Source organism: Trachypithecus francoisi, unplaced genomic scaffold (assembly GCF_009764315.1).
Source record: "Trachypithecus francoisi isolate TF-2019V2 unplaced genomic scaffold, Tfra_2.0 Lachesis_group11, whole genome shotgun sequence".
NCBI classification, from domain to species: Eukaryota; Metazoa; Chordata; class Mammalia; order Primates; family Cercopithecidae; genus Trachypithecus; species Trachypithecus francoisi.
Window position 1 is genome coordinate 54,523,765 of NW_022681456.1, and position 25,712 is coordinate 54,549,476.

Here is a 25,712-nt window from a genome sequence, read left to right on the forward strand (position 1 = left end):
GAAATAATGACAGCTGTGTATATATATACCTATATATAGAACTGTAAACTGCAAAACACTAGTATGTCATTTTACTGTGTGATGTTTTAATTAAATCATTACCTTTTACATTCAGAATGGCAAAATCCAGTGTTTTACTGAGCACCTACCTGAGTTAAGTGTTTTGTGTTTAATTGTACCTCTCAAAAAGATATGTTCAAGTCCTAATCCCTGGTATCTATGAATATGACTTTATTTAGAAATAGGGTCTTTGCAGATGTAATTAAGGTGAAGTCATTTTTGAGTCGTGTAGGCCTTAAGTCCAACATAACTGGTGTTCTTAAATGAACAGCGGAGACACATACAATGAGGGAAGACAGCCATGCGAAGACAGAGACAGCAATTAGAGTTATGTTGCCACAGGTAAGAAGTGCCTGGGGCTACCAGAAGCTGGAACAAGCAAGGAAGGAGCCTTCCCTAGAGGGGTTCAGAGGAAGCACTGCCTGACTGACATCTTGAGTTTGGATTTCTAGCCTTCAGAACTGTGAGAGAATCAATTTCTTTCGTTGAGGCTATGCAAATTGGTGGTTTGTTATGGTAGCAAACAAATATAGTAGGCATTTAATCAAATTTAGGCTTCGGGATCCAGTTTTCTGATCTATAATAATGTTTATTGTCCACAGAAGTATTAATAATTACTTCTTTCCTTGTACTCTTTTAACACAGATTTATTATATTTGGGTTCCCCCACTCTCTTAGACTGTGAGCTTTTCAAGGACAAAGTTCATTATCATTTATTATTGTAACTTCAGAACTCATAATAGCATCTGGCATAGAAAGTAATAAATAAAATCTTGAATTAGCCAATAAATTATTTTTAAATAAAATTTACAATGATTTCTGTACACTTCCAGCCAATAATATACTGAAAAAGGGTCTGTTGCTCTCAAACACACACGATGAATTGTATTTTTATGTTGTTTTTCTATTTATTAAAATATTTTTTTGAAAATAATGAGGCTCAGCATTTTAAGATACTTGTTTCTTTTGTCTATATATCTTCACTTTTGAAGGGCAGAACTCTCTTCCTTTATTTAGAGTTTGTTATTTAGAGGGGAACCGAGGTTTGAGTTATCTACTCTTATGTACACACAGCGTAGACTATTTTTTACTACCTGCAGCTATTACTTATTTCAAATTTTGGTGAATTGAAACAAAACCAAACAATTTTATTTCTTTTTTTTTCCTTTCAACTTTTATTTCAGATTCAGAGGGCACCCATGCAGTTTGTTACAAAAGTACATTGCATGATATTGAGGTTTCGAGAATAAATGATCTGTCACTCAGGTAGTGACCATAGTACCTAATATGTAGTTGTTTAGCCTTGCCCCTATCCCTGTCTCTCCTCTTCAGTAATCCCCAGTGTCTGTTGTTCCCATGTTTATGTTCAAGTGTACCCAATGTCAAACAATCTTTAGTACATCTTTGTAGTTTAGCTTTCCAGAATAAAGTAAAACTTTAAAAAAAGAGAAAAAGAAGAGAAAAATGCCTAAAAATCTTGGTGTTGGAAATAGGAACTTACAATGGAAGTGTAACCTCAAGTACAAGTATAGCCACAATGTAGATTCACAATAGCAAAGAATGCCGCATTTTTAAGAGAAGAAAAAGACCTTCAAGGTTTAAAAAGAGATAATGCAATGCTAATAATCAATTAGACTAAAAAAATTGAGCCTGAAAACCATAATCTGACTTTCTTTGTCCTTGGGTAAATTAATCAGCCATTAATTTCTCACTAGAAATTGTTAATAAGAGCAAATGTTCTCTCAGGTGTGTTGTTAGAATTTCTTGAGGTCTACAAAGCATTTTGGAGGTAAAAATGTTGCTATTCTCACACTGATGGACGTGGATCTAGATTCCTGGGTCTATCTTTATCAGTTTGTATGCCACTCACTGGGTGTATTGGTAGGTCCACTATGGTTATATAAAATAGCAGAAATGGGTGATAAACAGCCTTCAGAGAATAGGCTTTGGTTTTAATGGAAGCATTATTATTTACCTATGACATCTTAATTAGCTTTCAAAAAATTTAAAAGGGTGAAAATGAATGGCATTTGAAAACTCTTATAACCCTGCAAAGTATTATATTCAAGGTTATATTGAGCATCTCTTTATTTTTCTCATTTATTATTTATTGATTCTGGTGGACAATGAGACTTAATTCTACTCAATTCAATTTTTCCATTTTGCATCTCAAAACAGCAGTGTGTGTATTTTTGGAAAGAGATAAAAGTAAAAATTATTCTTTCACCCAAACACTTTACTCCCATTAAAATACAAAGAGTAGCACAACAGTTATGTTTGCCAAGACGACTGAGATCCAGAAAGGGATTTTAACATCTGACAATATCCTTAGTTCATACTTATTATGTGTTCATTTGTAGATATACTTGAATATTTTTCTATCAATGTCAAGTCACATGTAAGTCATAGTTAGTAGCCATCATTCTACGTTACAGGGACTTTTAGATTCCTTTTTATATTTTTAAAATTTTGAATTCATATTAAAATTAATATTATAATATCCATAAATAAATCACTTAGAGTCTCAACATCCAAACACAATCGAAAAAAATAGAAATGTGTATAGACAAATATAAGAAGAATATATGTGCTGAAAAAGTTTGTGAAATATTTTCAACAAATATATTTAAATAAGAGCTTAAGTCAGCATTATAGCCTTAGTTATGTATGTAATATATTTTGTGAGACCTGAAAACATAGAAGAAACAGTGCATAAAATATGTTTCTGATTAACTTGTCTAATTATGGATGTAAGTTTTGTTTTTAGCTGCTGTTTAGTTTTGTTTATAACTTTGCAGGGTTATAAGAGTTTTCAAATGCCATTCATTTTCATCCTTTTGGGTTTCATACTCTTATGAAATCCTTACCAGAACTATTACCTGTGGTCTTGATTTCACATTGTTCATCACCATTTATAGATGAACACCTGCCATTCCTATTCTCTTTCTTCTGAAAAACACATTAATTCACTACAACAATTTACTCATAAAACTATAATCACTAACTGCTTTTCCTTTATTGAACTCTAGAGTTTTGGCTTTATAATTCTCCTTGGCCTATATATGCAGGAAAGGGTATTGAAATGGTCTATATTATTTCTTCTCTCTGACATAGATGGAAACAGGTAAGCTATACTGATCTCTGGTGTCATTATTTATGATATGTTGAGATTTTAAATTTGATTTGCTAGGTCATAAAAGAACATTAGGAAGAAATGAGATAGAAGTTAAAGAAACAGCAACAGTTTTCCCACATGGATCTCACTATGCTGCCCAGGCTTGTCATGAACTCCTGAGTTCAAACAATTCTCCTGGCTCAGCCTCCCAAAGTGCTGGGATTATAGGCATGACCTACCATGCCCGGCAGGTTAGTTCTCCCTGTTTCTTTTCTGTTTTCTATGCCAATGTACTGATTATAGAAAATGTTTGTGATAGAGTAGGAGGAAAATCAGTTGTCCATATGTGATAAACTCATTTAAACAGAGGGCTTTTTTTCCTCTGAAACTTTTATTTGTTGGGTGATATCTGTAAGGATTTTAGTAAAGGAATTAATATAAGCAGAAAACACTTCTAGAGCATAACTACTATTCTTGAGCTCTGAAAGAATTTATCCACTTTTCGTATGTGAACAGTTTATCCCCAGAGTATTTTTTCAACGTTCATCACCAAAGGATTAGGCCCAATTATAATTAATTATTTAATAATGAAATTGATACCCTTTTCAAGTATTTAGACTAGATACTAGATTAGAGTACACTATAAAATATGCTTCTGAATAATTATGACCTAATTAATTATTTTAGACAGCTTTTTAAAGTTTAATTTACTAATTGGACTCTCCAAAATTGAAAGCAGGAAATAGAGCTGTTCAGCCCACCAGAGGCTTCATTCTATTTGGCACAAAACCAGATTGAAAGTTGACTTAATTTGTGCTGTTTTGCATGGTTAGGTTTGACAAGTGTGTTTGGGTTTCATAAAATACTCAAAGTTCATTTTTGGCCTGAATTTCTTGCAACTTCAACCCAAATTGATAAGATTGTAATCCAAAGCATGGCAGGAGCTCTGGAAATAATATCTATTGCTGTCACCTTCTTTAAGGCTTGTCGCATGGGTGTGTCTTTGTGGAAATAAAAACGTAGAGGTGATATTGCCAAATAATTATATTCAGCCCTGAAATACGACAGCACATATATGTTCTACAACGATTTCTGCTTGATCTGTGTGGTCTTCAACAAATATCTTCTGAGTCTTTATTTCTAGCCCAGGGCAGTTTGATCCTAGGGGACGATGTATGCCAGGATAAAGAAGTAGGGAAATTTAAGTGAATCTTTAAAGTTCAGGACCTGTGTCCATATCCCTATTTCTCTCATCTGCCTTTCTACACTACACAGCAAAAAAGTGCAGTTGGTATTGATGTTTTGCCTGGAATCCCCTACACCTCTACATTACAAGGTCTCCTTACGAACTAATTGCTTGGCCTCACTTCCATTCATACCATGTTAGTTATTTGTTTCAAAGTTAATGTAAATCTTTTTGGAAAGCTATGGTTTTCATATCTTAGCATTTGAAGAAATTTTTCTCTAAGGAACTCCAAGTAAAGCATCTTAAATGTTAAAAAAGAAAAGCCTCTTGGAACTAGCTGACTCTAGAAAATGGCTGTATTTATATTGATAAATTTATATTTATATTGATGGACTACTTTTAATATTTAAACGGCATTGAAATACATACCTTCAAATTCCAGTTCCACAGTTCCCCATGACTATTTTTCTGCTCAATATAGAGGGCAGAATTTAAAGTCAACTGTAGAAGTTCAATGCCCATTAAGACTATTTTTGCATAATGGACATTTGAAAAAAATAGATAGGTATGAGCTGTATGATTTTGATAAGGGAAAACTACCTTTCATCAAAATCTATAACATTAGGCTCTTCTTGACATTTCAACAAATTAAAAGAAACACTTTTGAAAAAGCATGTCTATTTTGTAAGTTAGGGGAGAATCTCACAGTGGGACAAACTAACTGGCTTGTTTGGCAGGAAGATTTTCCCACCATTTTGATCTACGATCCCAAAGCACACTGCATCAAGGCAATGTATAGTAACACTCATGTAATGTGTATTTCCAACCTATCCCTGAAAATTTTAAGGTTTTATTCAGGTTTCATAGACATATGAGTGCAGATTCAGTAGCCCATATTAATACATCTTAGGACTCTAAATGGTGATCAAGTTGGAAAATGCAATTAGTTTAAGCTAATGGATTATGCGAGGGAAAGCAACCAAACCAAAAGCAACTGGATAATCATCATCATAACAAAGAAGTGAAAATCTCTCTCATCTTTCCACGTTCTGTTTTTTTAAGCATCTTTTATGTGCCAGGCATTGTATTAGCTATGTTACCAATATTATTTCATTTATTTCTAATTAGGCACTAATTATTAATTATTCCTATTTATAAATTGAATATTAGATTAAGCATAATTCACAATATTTGCTGCAAGATAATGCCATTTTGCTCATAGCCTTTGCTCACTGACTCTGCTCTCTCTCTCCCCAGATGATGACATGGCCTCCATGTCACTGAGTTTTTTTTTTTTTTTTTTTTTTGAGAACCAAGAAATGTGATGCTTAATGTTAATCAGAGGCACAAAGACTGGAAGTTTAAGATTTTCTGAAATCATGCTGTACCTCTGGCATATAAAAGTTCAGTGTTGCAGAAATAATTAAGGTTTATAGGTTTGCTTACATGTCCAGTTCATAGGCGGTTATGAGCACCCTCAAGGACTCTGGGGATCAAGGGAAGCTACTCTGATATATGCTACTATCCTATGTGGTGTTTACCTTGCTTCTGGTAAAATGTATTCTTTGCTAATTAAATTGGGAACATAATTTTGCCATTGTTTGGGTGAGAGTGTTTGTGAGCATGTGCGCAAATGTGTGGTCACTGCATTTGTGTGGGTGGATGATATGTGAGTACTGTAGACTGTGTGTGCATGTCTTTGTGTGGGTACATGTGTATTTGTGTTTGTGTATGATCCTGCATGTAGGTATATATTTGTGTGGTCTTTTCTATCTGACTCATAATTCAATTCATTTATATCTTTTTCCCATCTTGTGAATAATTACTTTGTTCTCTTGTAATTTTTGTCACTCTATCTAGGGCACTAAATTTCCTCTCCCCTTCTCCCTGTAATTTTTAATCTTTTAAAATTTGCTGCTCATTACCAATTAAGCCAAAAGATAGTGAAAAGAAGGAAAACTTTAAACCAATTCACACGGTATCTTCTTATACACACATAAGTGCACAAAAAATAATGATAAAATGAGAAATTGTATCATTTTGACTTTCCTATAGATCTCAAAATAGGGGGAGCACATTTTGATCAGATTTGATTAAGAATTTGAGAAGTGATTATGATGGATTTCAAGATAATATAATAAATATTCAAAATCATCCTCGACTTTTTTTTTTCCCCCTCAAGATCTTTTTTGTTTTCCTGTTTATCATCTTGCCTGCAGTGACTGCTAACTATTGTCAGTGGGATAGATTGTTTTTCAGTAGAGAGGAAGAAAATGAGAATATCAGCTTTATTTGATATTCAAATGTATGGCCAGATTTGAGATTAAGCAGACAAGAAAGCATCCTCTGATATGCATGGCACCTTTGTGCCTCTCCCCTCCCCTCCTCTTTTTTGGGACAGAGTCTGGCTCCATCACCCAGGCTGGAGTGCAGTGGCACACTAAAGGCTCACTGCAGCCTATATCCTTCACCTCCTGGATTCAAGCGACCCTCCCACCTCACTAGTATCTGGAACTACAGTTGTGTATTACAATGCCGGCTATTTTTGTTGTTGTTTGTTTTTATTTTTTGTGAAGACGGGTTTTCACCATGTTGCCCAGGCTGATCTCAAACTCCTGGGCTGAAGCGATTCACTCACCTCAGCCTCCCAAAGTGCTGGGATTACAGGCACAAGCCACTATGCTGGCCACCCTTGAGTTTCTAATTGGATTGTGTGAAGAATGGTAGAGTGGCAGCATGCAACCCCTAAGAGCCCTAGAAATGAGAAGGAAAGGTTTCCTTTTCTTTCTTTCTTTCCTTTTTTTTAGGCCTAAAGAGTGGGGCTGAGGGCCGGGCGCGGTGGCTTCAAGCCTGTAATCCCAGCACTTTGGGAGGCCGAGACGGGCGGATCACGAGGTCAGGAGATCGAGACCATCCTGGCTAACACGGTGAAACCCCGTCTCTACTAAAAATACAAAAAACTAGCCGGGCGAGGTGGTGGGCGCCTGTGGTCCCAGCTACTCAGGAGGCTGAGACAGGAGAATGGTGTGAACCCGGGAGGCGGAGCTTGCAGTGAGCTGAGATCCGGCCACTGCACTCCAGACCGGGCGACAGAGCAAGACTCCGTCTCAAAAAAAAAAAAAAAAAAAAAAAAAGAGTGGGGCTGAGGGAATAAAAGAGAAAAACTAAACTAATGCTACAGAGTACTGGAGCAGGAGAGAGAAGAGTAGATGGTGTGTGTGTGTGCGTGTGTGTGTTTGGGGTGCAGAATAGTTAGTTGTTATTAGAAGTGCTGGCGTAAATTAGCATAATCCGTTTCATAGACCAAAAAGAAAAATCATACCCCCCAACCCCCCTACACACACTTTTATGGTGGGGTTTACTTTATTCAGGAATATTTTAATATGGTAATATGTAGGTGGTGGGTAAAATCCCTTAGTCTTCTCATTTCACATATTATATTATAGAAACATATAAAAGAGTTTGTTTATAAAATTCATTAGCTAAGGAGTAAGCAAAAGTTTTATCTTCACGTATATAAAGGTGGAAATATTTTAGTAACAAGAAAAATAAACTTCGAAATTAGTGGAAAGAGAAACATTTAAAAACTGATTTCTAGTCTTCTACAAACTATTTACCCCATCTCCACTGTGAATTATCCCTCTGAAATATTCATATTCTCAAAATAAATTTCTTTGCTGAAAGTAAACAATACGTATTACGTGAAATACTATGTGATAAATGAAATCATTACATTCTTATTCACATCTTGGGCCAGGCTTTCTTCTTTCTTTCCTTCCTCACTCCCTCTTTCCTTCCTCCTTTAGTCTTTTCTTCCCTGTCTCTCTCATTCCTACATTCCCTGCCTTCTTCACTCCCTTTCTTTGTTCCTCATTTCTTTAAACATTCTCTGAGTGTAGTACTCAGTACTAGCAGAAGGTCTGGTACTGTTGCATGGCTGAATAGATTCATCTACTGTGCACTAAGCTTTGTGCTCCGAGTGATGGACTGTTCTCCAAAATGGTAGGGATACGGAGGAGGCTCATTTTGCTCATGTCCAGCAGAGAAGATGGATACTGAAGTAGAGGCATGTCCTAGGTGCTTTGAGAATACAGAAGAGAGGGAGAAACTAACATCACCTAGGAGGAGTTAGGTCAGGAAAAGTGAGGTCAGAGTCCTGGGTCAAAATTCTGATATCTGAAAGTAATGATACTTTTTGGAAGGGTGAGTGGGTTTGCTTTGGTGTTTCCATGGGGGATAGAGGAGGGTAGTGTACCTGTTACTGTATTTGTTTTACTATTTTTTCCTATTGAGTTCAACAACCTTTTTTACTTATTTTCTTTACCCAATTACCATTTCACAGCCCTAAATTATTTCAGAGAATTTGATGCCATTGAGTCTTGGCAATACTGGTGATGAGGCAGAAATGTACTTATTACCCGTTATAATATTATCTTATTTGTAATTCTATAAGGTTCTCCTTCCCCCTCCACCACTTATAAATGAACATAAATGAACATTATGCTTTGGTTTACAAGCAGACATAGGGACAGACTGCACAGTGGAATATCTTTGAAAGGCAGAGATGCCACGGGCTGGGATCCTGGGAGGAGACAGCAGGAAACAGCAGCTATGTAAGTATTTCCTACATAGTTTTCAGGGGCACAGCAGTTGGGTCTCAAAAACATTATTATGCTTTTGCTACAGGCAACTGTTGTCTGGGTAAACATAATCCCACAAACTCTTCAAGGGCATCAACAGGCAAGTTTTCCAGCTGCCTTCTCCCCTGATAAACAAGTAATGGTAGAAATGAAGCCATTTTGCAAATGATGCTAACTTAACAAAAGGTCATATTTCAGCACAAAGAAATTCATACTCCATTTCTGATCTAAAGCCTCAAGATGGTCTCACAAAGATTAAGGTGAAATGCAAAATATAGTTATCAGTTTTGTAAGGTTAAAGGAGGTGGCATATGTGAAACTGCAAAGTGCTCTGCAAACCCAAATGATATTACTATCATTTTAGTAAGTAGAAGTCAACCACAATTAGAAAGATAGAAGTAATCACTCCTGTCTTGGACAAGTCACTTAACTTCTCAGAGTCTTTGTTTCTTTATCTGTAAATGGTTTAATGATACTACCTTACAGAGTTGTCAATATTATAGATAACATGAAAGTTGCTAAGCACAGATCTTGGCAGATGGTAGGCATTCGATAAATGGTAGTTATTTTTATTGTGATTATAAAAGACATTTCTAACCATTCACCATTTTAGAAAAATCTCACAGAAGAGATTCTTTTAAATTGTACTAACAAAATAAGTACTTGCAATCCAAGCCATCTCGCATTCCATGTGTTCAAAAATATCAGAAAACACCTGTGACTTTATATTTCAAGTTTCAGTCACCATGGGGAATTTTTAAGAATGAAGTTTAAACCTTTAAAGAATAAGAAGTGCATTGGAATGTCTGAAAAAATAAAAGAAGCAGTAGAAGAAAAAAGAATAACAGAGAAAACACAACCCTTTTATGGCAACAGCCCAGGACAAGTGGATGATTTTCAGAATGATAATAAGCACTCACTACCCCATGGCTCAGGGCTGCTCTAACTTCATGCACAGTGGGGAACCTTCTAGGCTTTTCACTATCAAATTGTACATGCAAGTTATTTGTAACAGAACATTGAAAAGTCAATGAAGGCAAACCTGGTAGGCAGCTACTGTCAGAAAACATCTGAATCAATAGGACACTCTCAGAACTGTCTTTCCCAAGCAAAACACAAAACTGTATTAACCAAAAGCATGACAGCACTGTGAAATTTCCTCACTGCAGTAACTTAAAGCTGCATAGACCTAGGGAAGCTGGCTTTAGTGCCTCACCCAACAGGTCAGAAAATAACAACAAAATGTCATTACGGATCATGTTATTGAGCAGCACTTGAGGCATATGATAATTCTGATCAACATGCAAAGTCATAAACTTAAAATCTTTAATCATGTATATAATGCAAGAACATTAAAATAAACTAGCATAGGCTCATAAAAGGATTCTTTTTTAAAAAAAAAAAATCTTTTTCTTCTCCTACTATTGTTCTATTACTAAGGCTTCTACAGAATGGTAGATTAAGCAGAAAAAAATAACAAGAATAAAAACATTAAAACAGTTGTTTTCCACTGCTAAGAGATAAACTTCAAACACTTTAATTTAACCTTCATGATCTCATTACAGCTTCAACTTTAACCAATTGTCCTATGTGCTTAACTGAATTCTTTACTAATTAAAATGGAAAACCAGCATGGAAGGAAGTCATGTAAGGCCAAGATGGAATGCCCTTTCCTTTGCCAAGCTTTTCAGGCACTATTAAGCTATGTCTACCTGCTGGCTTCCAAAGCACTTCTAATCTTCATACTATTATGTTTTAATTAGTTAAAAATGCCCATCCATTCCAGTATAATATAAATTACTCCAGGGTGGAGACTGTCCCATTCATTTTTGTGGCCCAGAAGTGTGAGGTGACAGAGCAGCAGCCTTGTATCTAGAAGTCCTGTTCTCAAATGCTGACTCTGCCAGTTATTAACTGAGAAAGTCATTTAACCTTTCTGATCCTCTGCTTCCCCATTTGTAAAATGGTGATGACATCTACTTTTCAGTGTAAGGATTAGTGGATTAGAGAATAATGTTTGTGTATTAGAAGATATATACCTATGTGTATATGAGTGTGTCTCTTGCATTGATAAATGCCAGCTAAAAATTTATTGGTGAGCACATAAGGAAAGCTGTTGAAAATACTAAAAACTATAGATTATTTCCTTCTTATTGACTTAACACTGAAACACCAATTCTTGAACAAGAATATTCCATAATACACCGATTAGAAGTTACATGGTAGTATTAGAAAACTTGATGGCTATAAATTTGCATTCTTATTTAGAATCAATGCTCCCCTCCCTATTATTCTATTTAATTTTAGAGAAATGGCAGTTTAAAAATACCCCTAGCTTCACAAATCTTCTGAAGAACAGTCAATGTATCAAAACAGATAATCAAATGAAGACAGGCTAATTCCAGCCTGAGTAGTTAAAATGTGGCATATTTATAACTCATAAATCCTAAATTATCTTAAACCCATCTATTTCTTTTGCTGATTGCCTAAACTGAACTAGTTTTCCATGATTAATTTTAGGGCTAATGATATAAAAAGAGAGATGTTCTAAAAATCATGAACTCATTGCATTTTTATATTTACATCTTATCTTTCCATTAAACAATTGGCAAAAAGATTCCATTTTGGACAACTACATTATTCAATAAATCATCAGATAAATGGATAAACAAAATGTGATATATACATACAATGGAATATTATTCAGCCTTAAAAAGGAAGAAAATTTTAACATGTGCTACAAGAAGGATAAACCTTGACAATATATGAAATGAAATAACTTAGTTACAAAAGGAAAAATACTGTATAATTCCACTTATATGAGGTAGTTAGAATAGTCAGGTTCATGGAGACTGAAGGTAAAATAGTGGCTTCCAGGGTCTGTGGGGAGGGGAAATGGAGAGTTATTGTTTGATATGTATGGAATTTCACTTTGGGAAGATGAAAAAATTCTGAAGGTAGATGATGTTGATGATCGAATAACAGTGTGAATGTACTTAATAACATTGAGCTGTATACTTTCCAATGGTTAAAATGGTAAATTTGATGTAATATATATTTTACCACAGTTTTAAAAAAGTGCTAAAGATACAGCTCTTGAAAATAAAAGCTTTTTGTTACAGGGACGTAGGATTTTTTCAGGGACATGGATAACTTTTGTGAAAAAAAGTAAGGGAACAGAGAACTTTTAGTAAAAAGTTCTCTGCTATGATAGAGCTGGGTAAAAAAGTTGTCACTTTGGTTCAACCAGCATTGAGTATCTTCACTGTGTCAGGTTCTGAGATATGAGGATGCTCTGCCTGCCACACTTGTGGAGCTCACTCTCTTACACAAAGAGAAATTCATCAGATATTATTTCAGTTTAAGTCCATGAAACAATTTGCATAATGTCTAGGAGTACAGTTTTTAGCATTACACAGACTTGGTTTGCATCTGGCTCAAAATCTATAAGCTATGTTGTTTTGAGCAAGTTGGTTTGTCTTTCAGAATCTGTCTTCTCATTTGGCCGGGCGCGGTGGCTCAAGCCTGTAATCCCAGCACTTTGGGAGGCCGAGACGGGCGGATCACGAGGTCAGGAGATTGAGACCATCCTGGCGAACACAGTGAAACCCCGTCTCTACTAAAAATACAAAAAACTAGCCGGGCGAGGTGGCGGGCGCCTGTAGTCCCAGCTACTCGGGAGGCTGAGGCAGGAGAATGGCGTAAACCCGGGAGGCGGAGCTTGCAGTGAGCTGAGATCCGGCCACTGCACTCCAGCCTGGGCGACAGAGCAAGACTCCGTCTCAACAAAAAAAAAAAAAAAAAAAAAAAGAATATAGATATGAATATGCACTTCACAGGAATGAAATGACATGGGAAGCATGCAGCAGGGAGTAAGTGTTCAGTTACCAGCATCCACTGTTTCCATAAGCCCTGGATCAGAGGGATGGGCTGTCTGGGGCTGTCTGACAGTAGCCTGGTATAACTGGGTACAAAGATCTGGCCTGGTCTTATCAAGCCACTTTCATAATTATTGGTGCCAGCACACAACAAGTACAGTATTTGTTTGATCATTGTGCATGGAGTTATTACTGAAAACATTTTAGTTATATTTATATTCAGAGTTAAGATAAAAAATTGAAAATTAAAAACTTGATATTTTCTTGTTTCGGGTGGCCAGGTATAAGGAATGTTATAGCTAATACAAATAATGATTTCCTTCATATAGAAGTAAATCTTAAAATTTACTTTATGAGTGGATGGTTTTACATTTGAGGTATTGAAAAGAATGAAAATTAAAATGTAGGTAAGCAATATTATATAATCATGTATTTTACACTTACTTTTACATTTTAGAAAAAATGAAAGCAGTTATCTCTAGCCTGTTACATTTTGATATGGTTTGGTTGTGTCCCCACCCAAATCTCATCTTGAATTGTAGCTCCCATAATTCCCATCTGTTGTGGGAGAGACCCAATGGGAGGTCACTGAATTATGGGGGCGGGTCTTTCTTGTGCTGTTCTTGTGATAGTGAATAAGTCTCATGAGATCTGATGGTTTTATAAAAAGGAGTTCCTCTGCACATGCTCCACTGCCTGCCGCCACATAAGACATGCCTTTGCTCCCCATTCACCTTCTGGCATGATTGTGAGGCCTCCCCAGCTATGTGGAACTGTGAGTCAATTAAACCTCTTTCCTTTATAATTACCCAGTGTTGGGTATGTCTTTATTAGCAGTGTGAGAACAGACATACACACCTCATTAACAAAGCTTCTATCATAAGCTTTGCAAGACCCATTGGGAAAATGTGTATGTATTAAAATAAAGAAACTATAGGCTCCTAAGTATAGTATTGAAGAAAATGTACCACTTCAAGAGCAGTGCAGGGGATGCTGCATTTAAGGCTGAAGTCCCACCTATATCAGTTCCTGTATTCAAATATCTTCACTCATACTAGCTATACATTTATCACTCCAGGACCCCACACTGTCAAAAATTCCTTAAGTTATTTGTTTATTTAAATTAACAATTGTGGGGTGCGGGTGGGGGAAGTGAGAAGCAGAGGGGATGCAGGATGCAGGGCTGGTGTGAACACTTTGGTCCAGTTACTTTTTCCTTAGACATTTCCCCATACCAGCTGTACTGAGTCATTTTGATCAAGAGACAAGTTGGGTTAGAAAATTGGAAGCCAAAACCACTTTAAAGAAAAGGCAGCTAGAGAATATCAGATGGGAAGCAGAATTACCTCAGGAAGAAAACAAAGGTGAGAAAGACAGAGAAGCCTGTGTGAAAAGCCAGCTTTAGTTATTTTTCACATTTTGGGCAGGGTCACCTGAGTATCAGGAAAAATGGAGAAACTTGTTTTTCCTTGGGTGCCTCTCACTCACACGGTCACCGTAACCAATGCTACAAATATTGTCATTTGGCGTAAGCTGTGGGTTTTCACAGGTTTGTTTGTGTGGCCACTCTGGATAAATAGCCATCTTATAAAATGGAAAGAAAACATCTTAAAAGGAATTTTGTTATATGACTCATTCATAAGTTGGGGACTGCCTGTATTGCTTCCATTCTTTTAGCTGTCTCAATGACAAATCTGGCTTTGCCTTTCAAAAAAACACACTAATAATTGTTCAATTCTTCAAATGGGAACAATGGATATAGCCATAATTATACAATTATTCACACCCATTTTTTTTCTGGAATTATGTTACTAGGAAAAATTCAAATAATTATTTTGTTGCATTTTGTAATAAAATGGTATTTATTATAAAGGTTGTGACATATGTAATGCTCATGAGCTTGTCCAACCTGCCTTATTTTGTTGTTGTTGTTGTTATTTTGTTTTGTTTCAGGCTTTCAGCAGCCTGAAGCCATAATTTTTGGTTTCTATGTCTAATGGTGATAAGAAAGGAAGGATGAGGAAGGCGCTACCAGAAACAGAAACTGAGAACCCATGACTGTACTCTCTCCCTCGGACATCCCTGCATGGTGAGTCTAAGACATAGAGGGTATTAAGAAAATCTCGTCTAAAATTAGAAAAAATATTTCAAAGGACAAAAGAGAAAGAACATCTAAAACTAACCTTCATAGCTCAAATAGTATATGCCTGATAAAAATATATAATGTCCTAGGAGATGTTATAGCAAATTGTGTCAATGCCACATGCAAATATAAAACGGATAAGCAAAAATGCTGAGCAACTTGCAAAACTACTGCTAAGAATTATTTCTTACAATATATTTCAGACTATTGAAAAATCATATAATATCACTTTGGGGGGTCATATGAGTTAGAAACCAATGTATTTTGAGCATTTGTTTAGAGGCATTCTCCTTAGTCTGAAACATTTTGTACAAATTCGTAAACACAGGCTTTGCCAGGATCCCTTTGAAAATGGAAAACAATAACAATCACAGGATTAAGCAATTCATATCAACCTAAGAACAGGGGACATAAATTGCTCAAATGTACAATGGAGCATATGCTGAGCCAGATTTTTCATCTTTCAGAACAGAAAAGAATTAAAATTGTTAGTATTTGTAATGATTCAATTCCAAGGAAAGGAGGAAAATGCTAAGATATTTATTATGAATTACTTTCTGCTGAAACAGGAATAGTTATTATTAAGACTGGGATATACTCATCTTTAGAGGCATAACAAGATTTTACATGGAAAGAAGAAGTGGTGTTAGGACTGATAGCCCATGTCAGTATTGTAAAGGGATTTTTATGGTGTTATCAAAGGAGTGACTCAAACAGCAAAGCCACTTAAAATGGTGAATATGAAAATTTTCATCTGAAGATAATTAATTGAGGTTTTAAAATGAGGAGAAACAGTATTCTGTATCATGAGGGAAAAATGTAGCAAAACAAGCATCTTTGTCAACTGAGATTTCTTTGGTAAAAGAATAATGCTGCGATTTCAATTTCAGACGTCACATACAAAATTTTACTATTTTTTAAAATAAGAGTTGCCATGTAATGGCATCATACTGTCCTCAACTTTAAAAGGGTGCCTGTAATAACAATGTGTGGGATGCAATTTATTTCTGGACATCTACTCAGCCTACAGTTTGGTTAGGTCTATTTTCTCTGGAGAAAATGGGCCCCTTTGTTATTGCAAAGAAAATAATTTCATGGTAAGATAGAAAGCACTTTTGCTACCCTTCACACCATGATGCACACTGATTCAGCCTACTTCTAGGGCTATGAAGACTGTCTCAAGCCTTACTCTTGACCATTCTGAAAGGGAGTCATGCTATTGAGATTGTCTAATTTCTGTATTTGCTTTAAGAAGCAAGAGGCCTTCAAGGAGAGGGTTCGTGGTGGACTCCTCCCAAAGCAAGCCTGCATCCTACTCTATCAAATCCAAATTGCATCTTGTGTTCAAGATTTCCAACCAGACTTTTCTCCTTTTCGTTCTTCCTTTACACTTTCCCTTACTCTTTATTCCATCTAGACTTCTATATACAGTTATGAATCACTCAACGACAGGGGTACATCCTGAGAAATGCATCATTAGGCAATTTTGTTGTTGTTGAAAACCATAGTGTGTACTTATACTAACCTAGATGGTACAATCTACCTCACACCTAGGCTGTATGGTTTAGCCTGTTGTTCCTGGGCTACAAACCTGTACATGTCACTGTACTGAATACTGTAGGCAACTGTAACACAGTGGTATCTGTGTATTTAAACAGAAAAGGTACAGTAAAAATCTGATGTTATAATCTTAAGGGTCACTGCTGTATATGCAGTCCATCACTGACTGAAATGTTATTAGGTGGTACATGACTATGTTTTATAATTTAAAAGATGTTAATTTATAATAAATAAATTTGAAATAAAAGAATGCCCCTTTGATATTACTAAGATGTTTTAAATAACAAATTTAACAACATTAATTTTTACTTATGTTACTATATTAATTTCTGTAATAAGAAGTTAATAAACATGTCATTACTCTCATATGAAACCTATAAAATAGGATTCATTTTCATTTTTATAGAAGAGGACATTGAGGCAGCTTATTTTGTCTTCCTGCAGACACGCAGGTAATAAATGGCAGAAACAGTACTTGAATACAGTTTTTTATTCAGTGCAAACATTCTTAATTACAAAGGAGAATAATGCAACCCAAGGCAATACCCTGGTATAGACAAGTAAATAAATCATAATGTTATAGCAGATCAAAACTAATAATTCATATAGCTAAATCATTTGGTTGCAAGTGACAAAACACTGAATCATTTGACAAATAAAAACCTAATTTAATCTGATTATGGTTAATCAGATGAGTAGCTTGAAAAGAAAATCTATGACTTGTAGTCAATATAACTTTTATTCTCTTTATGAAGCAAACTTTCTTATATTTGTAATTATTCCATATATAAACTACTTGATGACAGAGACTATGCTTTATTTATTCCTATATCTAAAACACCTGGAACTATGTATACGTGGATAATCAATAGCAGCCTGTTGAATAAAGAATGAAGGATAAATAAAGGAATGAATTTCCAAAGTGGTACCAAAGTTTTTGAAGAAAATAAGTCCCGATAATGTAGTATATATAAAAACCTAAGTATATATGGTGAATATCCACTGTATTGTTATTTACAAACAAAATAAATATTGTTTTTCTCCTTTAGGTGAATTTTTATACTTATGGCTATAATTCATTTTGATTTTGGTTCTACTTTTCCTATCAAAAGATTGCTGTCTTTAATAATTAAATTCTCCTACCATGGGTTATTTTTAGCATCTGAAGGACAAATATGCATGATTCAATCTCTTATTTATTGACGATAAGTAGTGAAGTAATGTGTGCACATTAAGTATTTTGCATAGACATTCATATAGGAAGGTGAAATATGCCTTACTTTCACTGGTTGTCCCTGTTTAGTTGAGTCCTAAATTGAAAAGGAGAAATCAGAGAGACCTGAGTTTATGGCAACTCTGTTGCATACTAAGTAAGCTAACTTTATAAACCTTTGAATCCGCATTTTCATCGTCTGTAAAACCGTTATAACATCAGAAGAGTTCTTTGAATAATTAAATGAAATTTAGTTCAATGCCTACTAAACACCTGACACAAAACGAAAGCCCAGTAAATGCTTCCTTTCCTTTCCCAATTCCCTTCCTTCCATATATGAGCTCTCTTAGGCTTATGTGTGGGAACACGGATCAGGATTAAAGATAAATTATAAATTCAAGAAAAAGGGAATTTTTTTTCTGTATGATCATTATTGCCTAAAGCAAAAATCAACCAACAACTTTGGTTTTTCAGAAATATGCCTTTATAAAATGACACATGGTACTCCAAAAACAAGGCAAATGTTCGCAAAAAGAACTTCTTTTCATAATAATAATCTAAGTTTTTATGTAATAATACTTATTGTTTATTTAAAAATAAGTGTTGTTTATTTATTATATATAAATTTAAATTATTTTAATTAAATATATATATTTTATTAGTGATATCTAATATGTCTAATAATTTTGTCAATATTATAAAATAATTCTAATTAACATTAATATGCATTATTTTATACATAAGAATTTATATTATATATAAGAATTTTAACTTAAATACCACTGTAAAGATCTTCATATATTTAATCTGATCTCAGAGAATCTTGGGAAGTATGTTGGGCAGACATTTTTCATTACCCAGATGAGAAAAGAGAGACTCATTGAGATAACTGTTTAAGTGTTGCTGATGGCAGATTGCATGTATGTATTATTATTACATATTATTATTATCTAGTAGTTTTTTAGCTGTGTAATCTTAAATGTCCTCACCTTCTCCTATGGATTCTCTGCTCATGAAAACTTAATGTGCATATGCTATTTTTCTTTACTACTTATTAATAAACATTAGATGGAGTTGGATTAAGTCAAGACTCAGATTACCTCTCTCTTTATACATATATAGTAGAGATGTATATAAATATAAATAAATAAATACCTATATAAATGAGCTCTCTTTATACATACATAGTGGAGATACGTATATATTTATTTATTTATAAAGGTTATACAGTGGAGATATATGACCTTTATAAATATCATTCTAATAAACTATATCAAAATACAATTTTAGACTACTAGAGATTAGACAATAATTTACATAAATTTTTGCTAGTGTTTTGGTTGAAAAAAGATTAAAATTGGAGAAGAGGTTTTTTTTAACAGTTCTGACACACACATTTTTTAATAACGGCACTTTCAGTTAATATAGTAGATAGAAAAAAATGGTGGGTGGTTAATTAGCACAGATTTTTTTTTTCAGTTCTATCACTAGATATAAGAGCTTAGGCAAATGGCTTGACCTCTCAGCCCATATATAAATGAGAATATTAGAGGAGGTAGCCTCTATAAAATGAAAATATTAGAATAGGTGACCTCTACATTTTCTCCTAGCTTTATGCCACTATTACACACACTCACAGGCTTATGCTTTTTTATTGCAGGACTTGATTACTTCTAATAGGGAAATATTGACTAAGTAAAACTTGTCAGGAGCATTTGTAGGTAACATTTGGGGTATTTGCAAATAATATTTATTCTCTAATGAGTCACCAGATGTTTTATTGGTTAAAATCTGCTTTCCATTAGAATCACTCTTACTGAAAACTTCTTGCTGTATTTGGTTTTTCAGGAAAGCAGGGTTGTTAATAATCGTCACACTTTGAGTGAGTGTCTCAACTCCCAGTTGTATTAAAGAGGCTTAGGAAATCTAGGATAATATGAATAGTTCCTAAAAGGATGTCTGAGCATCTGAATGAGTTTTTAAACACACCCTCTTTATTATTAGTATCCAGCATGATCAGAGTTTATAAGGAGCAGACTATGACGTTCTTGAAAGTACTACTGAGCTTCAGCAATCAAAAGAAAGATGACTATAGTTGCCACTTGAACAACACGGGTTTGAACTACGCAGGACCACTTATCCACAGGTTTTCTTCTGCCTCTGCCACTGCTGAGACAGTAAAACCAACCCCGCCTCTTCCTTCTCCTCAGCCTAGTTAATGTGAAGAGGAGGATGGAGACCTTTATGATGATCCACTTCCGCTTAATGAATAGTAAATACATTTTCTCTTCCTTACTATTTTCTTAGTAACATTTTCTCCACTTTTCCTACTTTATTGTTAAGAATAGACTACATAATACACATAATATGAAAAATATGAGTTAATCAACTATTTATGTTATTGATAACATCCAGTCAACAGTAGACTATTAGTACTTTACGTTTTGGGGGAGTTAAAAGTTAGGCATGGAATTTTAGGACTGTGTGGGAGTTGGTGCTCAAGGGTCAACTGTGTTTTAGAATACACTTTCCAATGGCCTTTTATTCTTATATTCTTATAAGAATGTACCTTATATTTTTATCTTATATTTCTTTCTTAAGCACAAAAACATTTTGTGAGCAAAAAGTACAATGTGCTGTAAATGTCTTCAGTAATATTATAGTAATATTTTAATCAATTATCACCTTATTCTTAACCTATGAATTTAAAAGCAAAATTGTAAGAGGTTTGTAGAGTTTTCCTGTGCTAGAAAGCTTTCATTTATAAAGTTTTGATTCAAATACAATTCATAAAACTAATTCATGGGCTAGCAACAGATGGACAGTCTATAGATAAAATGTCACTGTATTATCTATTATATTCATCTGATATCATGTTTTCTTCCATTTATTGTCTAACACTAACTCATGAGCTCTTTAGTGGCTAAGACATATTAAGAACTCTTATGTTTTGATAATGTCATTTAAGTCAGAGTATTCCTCTTCACAATATCTGATAAAATTTTTAAAAATTTTATACTTGTTATTACGTGGGCTTGAATTGAGTCATTTTTCTTTGCATGTAATTTATGAGTGATTTAGCATATAATTATTAAATAATAGGCAATTAAAATATGAGATGAAAAACTGCTCCAAACCACATAAAAATGCATAAAAAGAGGCATAATTTCTTCTTTGGAAACATGTTTGTTATTTTTTCTAAGATTACTCTAAATGAACAGGAGATCTCATTACTTGAATGAGATCTCTCCTAGGTATGCTAGGCTAAATCCTATTTCAATACAATTATGAAAATTACAGTTCCAGTCAAATAACTTATATAGGTCACACCTGAACAATAGACCAAATAACTTATACGTAAGTCAGAGCAGAAAATGAGTCATTGATGGCTTTTCACATGAAATTATGCTCAGAGGGCTGAGAAATTGTGAGAGAATGGAGTAGATATCACATGGTTCTTGTACAAAGAGCTTAAAACAAATATGTCTGGTCTTGTCAGTTTAAAAAAATTCAACCACTTTTCAATGAGTATTGCACAGAATCAAAATTATGTTTAAAAACAGAATTATATATATAAAAACAAAACTTTAAGACAGTCTAATCTTTTAGGTGTTTAAAAATGTTTGTTTTGGCTGAATGATTTCATTGGCTATGTTGGGTATTAAGATGATAAAAAAATTCTATGTTAAAAAGAAATTTCTCACTTATTTCATTTCTTGTAACTCACTCAGATTTTCAGAATTTCAAAAATTGTTATATATGACAGAAAAATCTGATTCTTAAATTATCCTTGTACCCAGAACTAGGTAAACATGCTCACAACCTGCTCTGAAAACTCAAAATAGACTTTCATACATTTAGAGTTAATTTTTTAAATCAAAGAGAAGTCTTTAACGGTGTAAACATTTTGAATTATAAATTTTATAGATTTCTGATTTAAAATATATGGCCATTCATAACAAAAAGTAAGTGGCAGAGTGCTTTGTGTGAAGTTGTAACATACAGAATCTTCAGACAGACAGGTAAAAGAAACAGGTGTTCTCTCTGCCTCTCTCATACCTCAAAAATAAATAAAATATATTTCAGAAAAACGTCACTTATATCATCGTGATGATGATTAATTATATCCAACCATTCAAAGTTAAGATGTAATTTATGCATCAAAGTTCTTTGGGGGCTAAAAAATTTTATTATATAAGAATAATTTGTATACATCCTATAAAAATTATTTAGAAATTTTCACTTTTTATATATCAAACTTACATTTTTTCCATTGAACTTGACTCTAGTTTGGTATGTATTGACACAGATTTTTCATTTTGTTAATTTATTATACTATGTTTTACTCTAATATTTGTTTGAAACTTTTGAAACACTGAGTTTGAAACTGCATTTCAAACTCAATGGTATTAAATGTGATACAACATGGGTCATAAACATGGGTTTTGCTTTTCTTTCTTTATGTTATTGTTCTTCATATTCACATATTCAAAATTTATAATTGCCTGCATCTTGAAATTTTTATTTTGTCACCAATTTTACCATAAGGATTGACATCAACATGTACTTAACTTTGCTTAGTGAAAACATTTAGGGAAACTATTATTATCATCAAACAATAGCAAGGAAATACATTTCTAGGAAATACATTTTTAGTTAAGTTGTGAGATTAGAAACAAATGTACTAATGATAATATCGTGTAGATTTTAAGCCTGCAGATAGCTGCCGTTTTTTAATAATTTCAACTTAGTGATTATAAATAAACCAAGCACATCAATAGTATTTAACATTTTGTTCAAAATAAGTAAAAACTTTTTATCACATATGGAGAAAATGAGGTACTTTGATTACATCTAGCTTATTACTGTTTTCTTCTTTAGAATTTAAGATGATACTATGCTAGTCAAAAGATATGATGGAGTCATCATAAACATTTTCTGCTCCATAAATGTGTCACAAAGATTACTTTGCCCTCGTATCTGAGCGGATTATAGGACAAATGATTTTCAGTTTACTCCAGTAAATTGAAAGAGATGGCTCAACTTGCTTACTCTGCTAATTTATTATCTTAGAAAATAGAAAAGTTAGTGTTTCTATAAAAGACATTTGTAAGCTCTAATTTTACAGATTTATTATCACCATTGTGTCATTAAAGTACTTACTGTTCTATTAGGAATTCTGGAGTATGTTTTTCTTTGTTTTCTTTCTTTCAGAATTATTTTGTTTTTCTAAAAGGAAAATAATACATACAGTGGTTACTTGACTACACATAGTTCAGAATCATTTCAGATTGTTATAAATACATTAATTTTATTATTTAATATTTCTACTTAAAATTTTACTACATATTCCAATAAAAATAATGTCATATATCCATATTTAGTATATGTAGTATAATATAGATAGTTTAGATTTTAAAGCTGTTTGATGAGCTAGAGATCAAGAGTCTGTGGATAGTTTATATACTGATTTTGTGAAAAGTCAATTATGCTTTCTATAGTGTTTTAATTTGAAATTAGAATAACACTAATCTAGACAGACATTATTAGAGAATATTACATTCATTAAGAAATAAATCACATGATTCTTAGTCAATTAAATTTCTGGTGCTGTCTCAGGTACCAATATGATTATTATAAATCAAGCTCGTACAGCCCCATGTTACTTTTAAATTTTATATTTTTCACTGATGTTAGAAACACTTCAACATGTTATACATATTTGCCTATTTTCAGAAGCTAATCAATGTGTTGATATAACCTACTAACCATTCTAGTACATAGGATAAACATACATGTATTTAAATATACATGTTTATATACATGTTAATAGATATGTGTATACACAAACACACAAAAATATGTATATATTAAAAGCCCATCAGGAATTAGGGGAAAAATAATTGCACATCATTGCATAAAAAAGATCAACTTTCAGTTTAAAAGAGTAAAAAAATTAAATCCTTCTCAAGAGGCTACATTGCTTTAATATAATAAAGATATCAGGAATTTCAGATTTGGTTTGACATGTTAACAACTCATAAATGAAAATTTCCATGGTGCTAGAGACAAGTACCTTTTTATATAAGTTCTCATCATTTTCAGTCTTCAAAAAATTAAAGTATCATGAAAATAAGGAAAGAATAAAATAGGTCTTATAATAGGTATGTTACTCTGTTTTTAAGAGTTCTCATGGCATCTATTTTCAACAGAATTATGAAAATATTTTAATGTCAGCAGCTCTAGCTATTGGGTCACATAGGTAACTCAGCATAAAATATCTAAAGTGACAGCTGTATTTCCAAAGCCACATTTACTGCATCTGTTCAACAGTTAAACCTCCAAGATCTGCTTTTCCTTTATTCCTGCTTGAAACTCAACTGTTTCCTGGTAAAATGCATTAGGAAGAGCAATGTTAAAATGCACTTAGGTTTGCCCGACTGCCTCTAAAACCATGACTTAGAGCCACAATCAATTTTAGATATGCTTTGTATAGTTTAAGTATACTGACACTTCTTTTTTATTAAAACAAAAACTACAGCAAGATTCTGTGGACATACACATGAAGGTAAGAGTGACACAGAGCTCTTTACAAGAACTATGGGACAAAAATCTGCTAAAGAAGACAAAGACATCCTATTAAAAAGTAAGAGAAGAGTTGACACTATATACATTGTGCATTATTACTTACCAAGGGCCAGGCTTCCCAAAGGGAAGGATTAAACAGTGTTTGTGACTTATGAGCCATCTGCAGGGATTTGATTTCACTTTGGTTTTGCATGCATATCTATCACAAGGATAAATGGGCAAACTTGTTCTACTGTAGGGGACAAACAACTATTTTATTCTTAATCTATGCTCTGAATACGGATGTGCACAGCATTTTTCTGGTAGCTAATTTCTGTCTCTTGTCTGTACAAATGCCTTGTCTTTATTTTAGAGGAAAAAGTGAACATAGCACAGGATTATTTTGCACCTTCCATCATCTATCTGACTTTTCAGTAACATAATTGGTATTAACTGACTCAGATAATTTTCTCATATCAAGGCTTGATACTTCTATGTTTTTGTACAATACTTTTAAAAGAACATCAATCTGTTTAGGCAGGGTTGTGTGTTTTTCACAAAGTATTATATACATTCATAGTTGATAAAGCTGATGACTTTTTAGTGGTTTTTTTTTTAATCCAATTTTAGAATCAGGCTTGATATGGAGAAAAAAATATCTGAGATTTAGGGATTATTATTGCTTTGACAGTGGCTAGAAAGCAAACTGCTCATACCCTGCAGACCTAACCATAATCTATTTACAGAATTAAGCACAACACTGCATGCTTTAGGCATTAGAAATACACAAATAACTTTTGTAGTATTTTTGGGGAGGAAGACAACTATTTATATTCATTTTAATGTTGGACATTTAAAAATGCATAGTTGTGGCCGGGCGCGGCGGCTCAAGCCTGTAATCCCAGCACTTTGGGAGGCCGAGACGGGCGGATCACGAGGTCAGGAGATCGAGACCATCCTGGCTAATACGGTGAAACCCTGTCTCTACTTAAAAATACAAAAAACTAGCCGGGCGACGAGGCAGGCGCCTGTAGTCCCAGCTACTCGGGAGGCTGAGGCAGGAGAATGGCGTGAACCCGGGAGGCGGAGCTTGCAGTGAGCTGAGATCAGGCCACTGCTCTCCAGCCTGGGTGGCAGAGCAAGACTCCGTCTCAAAAAAAAAAAAAAAAAAAAAAAAAAATGCATAGTTGTATGCTTTTTAAAAGAGAACTTACTTTCAAGAATGACAAATAACTCATATTTACATCCAGGTTTTGTTTTTAAATATATCAGGCATTTCTTTTGAGGAGAATATTGATTTTAGTTGAGGCTTCAGTAGCATAGTGCTGAGCTAAATATTTATTTAGGATT

At 34.0% G+C, this 25,712-nt stretch overlaps 1 protein-coding gene across 5 annotated transcripts in view; it reads right to left on the reverse strand.

Moving 5' to 3' along the window:
- SYT1 (synaptotagmin 1) overlaps window positions 1-25,712 on the reverse strand; it is a 605,736-nt gene that overhangs the window by 401,437 nt on the left and 178,587 nt on the right. For 3 of the 5 annotated variants that reach the window (XM_033221176.1, XM_033221178.1, XM_033221175.1), the window contains one exon: window positions 22,959-23,024. The exons of the other annotated variants lie outside the window; for them this stretch is intronic. The gene's annotated coding sequence lies outside the window, so the exon portion shown is untranslated. The remainder of the gene's footprint in view (window positions 1-22,958; window positions 23,025-25,712) is intronic. 5 annotated transcript variants of the gene reach the window in all.